Source organism: Salmo salar, chromosome 22 (genome assembly GCF_965601325.2).
Source record: "Salmo salar chromosome 22, fSalSal1, whole genome shotgun sequence".
Lineage (NCBI taxonomy): Eukaryota > Metazoa > Chordata > Actinopteri > Salmoniformes > Salmonidae > Salmo > Salmo salar.
In genome coordinates, this window is record NC_138312.1 from 56,995,001 (window position 1) to 57,004,713 (window position 9,713).

At 40.8% G+C, this 9,713-nt stretch overlaps 1 protein-coding gene across 2 annotated transcripts in view; it reads right to left on the minus strand.

The window, feature by feature from the left end:
- pcbp4 (poly(rC) binding protein 4) overlaps window positions 1-3,871 on the minus strand; it is a 152,082-nt gene extending 148,211 nt beyond the window's left edge. Inside the window, exon 1 of one of the 2 annotated variants that reach the window (XM_014168308.3) lies at window positions 3,712-3,865. The gene's annotated coding sequence lies outside the window, so the exon portion shown is untranslated. Of the gene's footprint in view, window positions 1-3,711 lie in introns of both variants that reach the window. The other variant, XM_014168310.3, reaches the window with a different exon arrangement.
- Between the last annotated feature and the right edge of the window lie 5,842 nt (window positions 3,872-9,713).

Genomic DNA, 9,713 nt, shown 5'->3' on the forward strand with positions numbered 1-9,713 from the left:
AGAGGAGAAAAGGTTAGTAGCCTATTAGTAATTAGCGCCTATAAGAAGCTTTACGCTTTCACCCGAAGCTCACATAGAAGCAGATATGTGTTCTGGCCATGCTACTTAGGGTTTCAAGTTATTATAGAAGCAGATACGTGTTCTGGCCATGTTACTTAGGGTTTCAAGTTATTATAGAAGCTGATATGTGTTCTGGCCATGCTACTTAGGGTTTCAAGTTATTATAGAAGCAGATACATGTTCTGGCCATACGACTAAGGGTTTCAAGTTATTATAGAAGCAGATACGTGTTCTGGCCATGCTACTTAAGGTTTCAAGTTATTATAGAAGCAGATACATGTTCTGGCCATACTACTAAGGGTTTCAAGTTATTTTAGAAGTATATACGTGTTCTGGCCATGCTACTTAGGGTTTCAAGTTATTATAGAAGCAGATATGTGTTCTGGCCATGCTACTTAGGGTTTCAAGTTATTATAGAAGCAGATACGTGTTCTGGCCATGCTACTTAGGGTTTCAAGTTATTATAGAAGCAGATACGTGTTCTGGCCATGCTACTTAGGGTTTCAAGTTATTATAGAAGCAGATACGTGTTCTGGCCATGCTACTTAGGGTTTCAAGTTATTATAGAAGCATATACATGTTCTGGCCATACTACTAAGGGTTTCAAGTTATTTTAGAAGTATATATGTGTTCTGGCCATGCTACTTAGGGTTTCAAGTTATTTTAGAAGTATATATGTGTTCTGGCCATGCTACTTAGGGTTTCAAGTTATTATAGAAGCAGATATGTGTTCTGGCCATGCTACTTAGGGTTTCAAGTTATTTTAGAAGTATATATGTGTTCTGGCCATGCTACTTAGGGTTTCAAGTTATTATAGAAGCAGATATGTGTTCTGGCCATGCTACTTAGGGTTTCAAGTTATTATAGAAGCAGATACGTTTTCTGGCCATGCTACTTAGGGTTTCAAGTTATTATAGAAGCAGATACGTGTTCTGGCCATGCTAGTTAGGGTTTCAAGTTATTATAGAAGCAGATACGTGTTCTGGCCATGCTACTTAGGGTTTCAAGTTATTATAGAAGCAGATACGTGTTCTGGCCATGCTACTTAGGGTTTCGAGTTATTATAGAAGCAGATACGTGTTCTGGTCATCCTACTTAGGGTTTCAAGTTATTATAGAAGCAGATACGTGTTCTGGCCATGCTACTTAGGGTTTCAAGTTATTATAGAAGCAGATACGTGTTCTGGCCATGCTACTTAGGGTTTCAAGTTATTTTAGAAGTATATATGTGTTCTGGCCATGCTACTTAGGGTTTCAAGTTATTATAGAAGTATATATGTGTTCTGGCCATGCTACTTAGGGTTTCAAGTTATTTTACAAGTAGATATGTGTTCTGGCCATGCTACTTAGGGTTTCATTTTTTTTTACATTTACATTTTAGTCATTTAGCAGACGCTCTTATCCAGAGCGACTTACAAATTGGTGCATTCACCTATAATATCCAGTGGAACAACCACTTTACAATAGTGCAATAGTTTCAAGTTATTATAGAAGCAGAAACGTGTTCTGGCCATGCTACTTAGGGTTTCAAGTTATTATAGAAGCAGATACGTGTTCTGGCCATGCTACTTAGGGTTTCAAGTTATTATAGAAGTATATATGTGTTCTGGCCATGCTACTTAGGGTTTCAAGTTATTTTAGAAGTAGATATGTGTTCTGGCCATGCTACTTAGGGTTTCAAGTTATTTTAGAAGTAGATATGTGTTCTGGCCATGCTACTTAGGGTTTCAAGTTATTTTAGAAGTAGATATGTGTTCTGGCCATGCTACTTAAGGTTTCAAGTTATTTTAGAAGTAGATATGTTTTCTGGCCATGCTACTTAGGGTTTCAAGTTATTTTAAAACCCTTACATATGAACTCTTCTTCTACTATTTAATTATATTTTTGAGGTTATTTGACAAAATAATGGGAAATAGTTCCAAATAGGCCTACAACCAAATTCCAATTAAAACCCAGGCAGTGATAAAATCCTGCATGCAGCATTCAAGCAGTTAATAAGGCTTATGGCTCAGAGCTTTGGCTTTAGGCCTAATCACAAAGCATTCTAAATATACAAGTAGCCAGCCTTCTACTTTTACAGCACAAACACAGAGAGGCTTATACACCTTATAACGGATCAGAACATCATGACTTGATTCTGTGAGCACAAGGTCAAAACAACATAAACCATCAGGGAAAAATATGTAGGCCTATAGTGTATATACAGGATGGCTCTCTCTCCAAGACAGTTCATAATTGGATCAATACGATTGTGATCAATTATGCCTAGCGATGAAGGATACAGAATGAGCACTGCCTGTCATGCAAACAGCAGAGTGGCAGCCTGCGTGTTTTGGGAATGGGGTCATAATAGCTTATAGTCAAAACGGTTCAAAAGCTAGAGTCAGATTCATAGGAAGACAATAAGTTTGTTGAACTTAAAAAAAAAAAAAAACATTTACCACAGAAAGGGTTTTATTCTGTGTTCTCTGGTTTTGAATCTGAATTTAGAGAACTGAATTTAAAAACTCAATCTGAATGCATCTGAGAAGTTGAATATATGAGACTTTGATAAACTTGAAATACTAAGTTTATAAACTTGATATACAGACAATGAATGCAATATATAATTTACCATATTGAAACTGAATATATACATATTGAATTTGAATATTCATAAATATTGCATTTTAATACTGACTGCAATATTAATTCAATTCAGTTTCAAATCATGAAATTCAAATGATGAAATTATATGAATCAATTTGTGCATTATAAATTGAAAAATGTATTTATATAAAATGCTACATCCTAATACATATTCAAAATGATGTAATTCAGAATATAATAATTTCTATTGCCACTGAAATCGCGCCATAGCCGTGCTACGCTGCTCTGTGTCGCTGCTCTGTGTCACTGCATCGGCTCTTAGCCCCTCAGCTCCCAAAACAATAGATAAATATGTGCTCACTCTCAATAAACTACTAATGTAATGTGTGAACATCTGTCTAGAGTAGGGACCAACTGTTCCATATGCCACGGAAACATCAATAAGGTGAATGGAGTCAGAGAGAATGAGGTGTTCTGTAGCACCGGGACAGAATCACAGCCCGCTGCGCGTCAGCCCGCTGCGCGTCAGCCCGGCTACTTATTCAACTTCGGTATGCTACTTTGAGACCAGTCAGTCGCTTTATCATAAACAGAATCATGCGAGCAAACACCTCAGCTCAGCAATAAAATCAAAAGAAAAAGAAAACAAACGCAGATGGTACAATTACTTCAAGACGTATAAATGTGTTTGGAATTCGTTTATCCCCTAGCCTACTGCACGCATTTAACAATGTATGATACCGATGATGTGTGCGGCACCGCGCTGTGTCTGGTGAAAATGTTAGCCTACACGGTAGCATTCAATCTACGTCCGATAGTTCTTGGTGGAAGTTCGGAAAAACCGCGATTCTGGCTGACGATAATGTCATTTCATGTGCCAATATCAGAGAGCCACACTATTACAAAGTGAGACATCTTGCAGTGCCAGATAATTATATTAGGCTGAGACAGTAAAGGCTACTGTACAGTTTGTCTCAAAGTCCGCATTCATATCGTGCGTGCCCAAGGGTTGCAGAACTACATATTTACGCAAATTTTTCTAAAATGAATAGCCAAGTCTTACCTTGGTATGGTGTGTAAAAAGCCTCTGGGAAATAGTAGCTGAAAATGATATTTCCTTGTCGGAGCGAGAGCCTTCAACTGCAATAGTCCTGATGTCAGAGTGACAATAAACCAGAGAGAGAGAGAGAGAGAGAGACGGAGAGAGAGAGAGAGAGAGAGAGAGAGAGAGAGAGAGAGATGCATACAGAGACGGCTACGGACTGCCCTATCCAATTACACAAGACAAATGAGAAGCAAAATGAAAACAATGCACAACCGGTACGGCCATGTGCTAATAGCCGATACACCCCCCACTGTGCCCTAAAAACCACTTCCAGAACAACCTATAAAACGCTACAGTAGTCGAACTATACATTCAATATGTGGCGTAATGAAAACGGAACAGTGATTCGTGGGATTTTATGTTCATTTGAAGGAGAAAAAAAACTATTTTACTTTAGAAAGTGTTCTCTAGAGCAATACGAAGTATCCTAGTCAATCACAAATTGATTTGTCATTTGCAATCACACTTAATTAACTCGATACAAATTTGCATATCAGCAAGGGAAAAATGCAATTAGGCTACTTTATGATTTAGAATCACTTCTCATTTCAAAAGCGCAGTAGCTGAAAGGTCTATATTTCAACAACAAGAACAATTAGGCTGACTACAGCCGTAAAGTGTCGACACAGGAAATAATTGGCTTTCCAGTCCATTGCAAACCATGGTCACCTACAATAAATAGTATAAGCCAGTCTAGGCAAGCTGCTGGCCCAGCGGTCTGGCATTCCTCTCCTTCTACTCACTGCCATCTAGCGAAACAGTTGAGACATGCTATATAAGGCTTAAACCTACTGTGTAATCTGAATGTTTAATATGTTTGGCCTAGTTCCTTCCATTTCCTCCATAACTGAAGGATGCAGTGCATTCATCCATGTTTGAAATGCGCAGTTTAAATAAGGCACAGTTGGCATCGGCATTGTCAATATATTCCTCTTGCTCGACATTTTCTTTTGAAAATGCATTGATAAAATTCCATTACATCAGTAGCTGTTTGTTCATGTCATAAAACCCTATAGGTACACACACATTTAAACATTTGGCAAGGCAACCCAATGGTACCATGTTTATTTCTGCCAGTAGCCTACTACAAAGTATAGGCCTACAGATGTCCAATCAAATGAATGCAGTGGAGGCTGCTGAGTGGAGGAAGCTCATAATAACGGCCAGAACAGAGCAAATGGAATTACATCAAATACATGGAAACCATGTGTTTGATGTATTTGATACCATTACACTAATTTCTCTCCAGCCATTACCATGAGCCCATCCTCCCCAATGACGGTGCCACCAACCTCCTGTGCATGAATGGAAGAATTTCAGTACAGTAACATCAATCTTCAGTAAGTCTGCCTCCTGCTGGCTATTAAGAATTCAGCCTACACAGCCTGTCTGGCTGTTAAGGATTCAGCCTACACAGCCTGACTAGCTGTTAAGAATTCAGCCGACACAGCCTGTGTGGCTATTAAGAATTCAGCCTACACAGCCTGTCTGGCTGTTAAGAATTCAGCCTACACAGCCTGACTGGCTGTTAAGAATTCAGCCTACACAGCCTGTCTGGCTGTTAAGAATTCAGCCTACACAGCCTGTCTGGCTATTAAGAATTCAGCCTACACAGCATGTCTGGCTATTAAGTATTCAGCCTACACAGCCTGTCTGGCTGTTAAGAATTCATCCTACACAGCCTGGCTGGCTATTAAGAATTCAGCCTACACAGCCTGTCTGGCTGTTAAGAATTCAGCCTACACAGCCCGTCTGGCAGTTAAGAATTCAGCCTACACAGCCTGTCTGGCTGTTAAGAATTCAGCCCACACAGCCTGTCTGGCTGCTAAGAATTCAGCCTACACAGCCTCTCAGGCTGTTAAGAATTCATCCTACACAGCCTGGCTGGCTATTAAGAATTCATCCTACACAGCCTGTCTGGCTGTTAAGAATTCAGCCTACACAGCCCATCTGGCTGTTAAGAATTCAGCCTACACAGCCTGTCTGGCTGTTAAGAATTCAGCCTACACAGCCTGTCTGGCTATTAAGAATTCAGCCTACACAGCCTGTCTGGCTATTAAGAACTCAGCCTACGCAGCCTGTCTGGCTATTAAGAATTCAGCCTACACAGCCTGTCTGGCTATTAAGAATTCAGCCTACACAGCCTGTCTGGGGAAAATGCTGTATTCACTGGCTGATCATTTAGTAGGTTTCCAGTTCTCAATTTTTTTCATTGTGTGTTTATTGGTGCAAACAAAGGTTCCCTTAAGCTCATGTAACTCAATATTTCTAAAATGTTGAATACAAATAGTTAGTTGTCTGCCCAACATACACAAATAAACAACATCAGGATATCTTAATGCATCTAGGAAATACAGAACTGTAAACACGGAGATAAAATAGGCGGAAATATCAACTATGCATATTTATGATGTACGTAAGCTGATTAATAGACAACTTTCCAAGTCAAATCTGCTCTCATTAAGTGCTGTATGGTCTACTCCTGCCTGTCAGAAATCCTTACAGCTACATGTGGTGTTTTGATGTTGTGGCTAGTGTAATCTAATTGGCTCTAAGGAAAACAAGTGTGCTGAGACAATGAAAACTGTCATTTATTTTTCAGTCAAGGTTCCTCTGTGGATTTTGTTCAACCTTTTCAAATTACTTTAGAGGGCCCCACTAGATTTACCTCCAAATCCAATATGGCCATTATTCCATAAATGAGACACATATTTCAGTGTGTGTACTGTACCTATGACCTGTACTCAATACCAATGTTGTGTAATTAAACTAGATGCATGTACTGTAATTATGACCTGTACTCAATAAATGTTTTATTCAACTATGTTTCAGGGCCCCCGAGTGGCGCAGTGGTCCAAAGCACTGCATCTCAGTGTTTGAGGTGTCACTACATACACTTTGTTTCAAATCTGGGATGTATCACAACTTACCATGATTGGGAGTCCCATAGGGCGGCGCACAATTGGCCCAGCGTAGTCCGGGTTTGGCCGGTGTAGGCCGTCATTGTAAAATCATTTGTTTTTAACTGACTTGCCTAGTTAAATAAAGGTTCCATTTAAATAAACTTTTGGGCATCCAGTAGGCCTGCCATAATTAAAAACCATTGTCTGATATATAAAAGGCAACAGACTGCTTGGCATGGCAACACCAAATATTCAAATTCACGAGCGTCTGAGGATCAATGAGGCAACCGGGTGGTTCCTATGAAAAGAAGGAGAACCCTAGACACACTCTTCCAAGCTCTACAACTTGCCCCCAACTGTGGTATAACTTGTGCCTCCAGGATTGGTCACCTTAAGTCACCTTCTTATCATTTAAGCTTTGATTCATAGACCGATTCGACCGCCTGAATCCAACATGACCTTCCACTGTATTCACTGCATTTGTGATGCACATTCGGGATGTTAAGTTGCACTCTTCTGCTGTTTGGGTTGAGCTGGTGACATTGCTTTAAAACAACAATATGTCCACCATTCTGGAGTTGCTATATGTTCACCTGGTGATGTTAGAGGGTACACATGATGAGAAGCAGATGAGGCAGGTGTTCACTATAATGAACCAACACAAGCTGACACTCATTGACAAGAAGTGCTATCAATTAGTAGGCCTTAACATGTCATAGTACTTGTGCCTATCCAAAGTCAATGCCATCCTGAATCGCCCAGTCTCCCTTTGAGTTGCCAAACATGTTGACTTGGTGTATGGGGAGGACACAACCATGGGGACAAGCTTATAGGTCAGGCGTTCACCACATTGAACCAACACACCTCTCCAATGCTAATGCCATCCTGAATCTCCCAGAACTGTTGCTGATAGGCTCAATCCAACATCATTCCTCCTCTGAATCTCCTAAAACTGTTCTTGATAGGCTCAATCCACCATCATTCCTCCTCTGAATCTCCCAGAACTGTTCCTGATAGGCCCACTCCACCATTAGTCCTCCTCTGAATCTCCCAGAACTGTTCCTGATAGGCCCACTCCACCATTAGTCCTCCTCTGAATCTCCCAGAACTGTTCCTGATAGGCCCACTCCACCATTAGTCCTCCTCTGAATCTCCCAGAACTGTTCCTGATAGGCCCACTCCACCATCAGTCCTCCTCTGAATCTCCCAGAACTGTTCCTGATGAGCTCACTCCACCATTAGTCCTCCTCTGAATCTCCCAGAACTGTTCTTGATAGGCTCTCATGTACCTATTTTGCTACCACCCATGGCTGGCCAGCCCATGTGACACCTGAACTGGACTCTCGTGTGATGAATGAGTTCTCGTGTTGTGGTGACACATGCATTGGTCTGGAAAACTGTTCAGTATTCCATGATGTCTCTATTCCAACATCCCTACAAGGACATAATGACACCTATGGCAAACAAGAGGCCCATTAGGATGGTCAAATGTATAGAAAGATGCTGTGTGTGATTGTGTGATTTGCTGGAGATTGACTGAGATAATGGTGTTGATGCACCATGTTTTACCAGCTCCACCTCCACCTCCTCTGTAACCCCTTTACAGTCCATCAAAGCCCAGGGATCATCTTCAAATGTACTGTGTGTGTGTGTGGCGTAAACTGGTCTTTCTATAAATTAGGGTACCAGTGAAAATGTCCAACACTGGACAACGTATTAGTGCTGTTGACAAGCCATTGATAATAATCTGCCAATTTTTATCATGTCATTACATTAACATATAAGGGGGGAACAAAAATTCACAAGTTTATTTAAACTGCACCTTGTGCAGGGGACAATAAAAGGCCACTCTAAAATGTGCAGTTTTGTCACACAACACAATGCCACAGATGTCTGTAGTTTTGAGGGAGTGTGCAACTGGCATGCTGACTGCAGGAACGTCAGCCAGAGCTGTTACCAGATCATTTAATATGAATTTCTCTACCACTAGCCGTCTGTAATAAAGCTCTTTTGTGGGGGAAACTAATTCTGATTGGCTGGGCCTAGCACCCCAGTGGGTGGGCCTGGCTCCCAAGTGGGTGGACCTATGCCCTGCCAGGCCCACCCATGGCTGCGCTCCTGCCTAGTCTTGTGAAATCCATAGATTAGGGCCAAATTATTTTATTTCAATTGACTGATTTCTTTATATGAACTGTAACTCAGCAAAATCACTGAAATTCTTTCATGTAACATTTATATTTTTGTTCAGTATAGCTGTCTGACAATTTATTTTATAGAGATCTCAGAAATGCAGTGTAACTACTTAACATTTCCTGTCTCCTTATGTTACAGGGTGAATACATTTTTTTACATCTTACATTTTAGACATTTAGCAGACGCTCTTATCCAGAGCGACTTACAAATTGGTGCATTCACCTATAATATCCAGTGGAAATACAGTTTTCATGGGCACACAAATCCCCCAAAATGTATGCTGTTGCAAAATCGAACGCTTCTAACCGAAAGAGTCACCTTACCTTGATACTTATAAACCTAAATGAATACTGTCATTAATGTGGTTCTTCAACAACTATGCATAATACTTGCTGCATGCTCATTTGGTGTCAAGCTGTTTAATTACACTGTGATAGTTTCAGGAAGGAATTTTCTGAATGACAGTGAAGTGATGAACAGCTGCTGTCATGCAACAGTCCACGTGCTGGCAAAAAGGTGGTCACAAGCAGGGCTGGCTTTTGGTGGCCCCACACTTCGCGGCAAAACATGCCAAATTTCATCCAATTCTACACATTTTGCCATAGGGCATAGAGAAAATTTAGCAGTTTTTAAAGCAATATTTCTGCAATTCTACACATTTTGCCATGGGGCTAGAGTTTGTGAGCGGAGTGGAGCTAGAGCGGAGCGAGGAGTAGAGGGTGCCCAATTTGATTGGCGTGCAGAGCAAGATTCCCAAAGGCTGGAGCGTCTGCCTTTTCACCTGCTCCAATTTCGCTCCAGTAGCGCTTACTTCGCGAGCCCAAAGCACGCCCGGCCCAGCATGCATCTGTAGTCTGCTTGTGT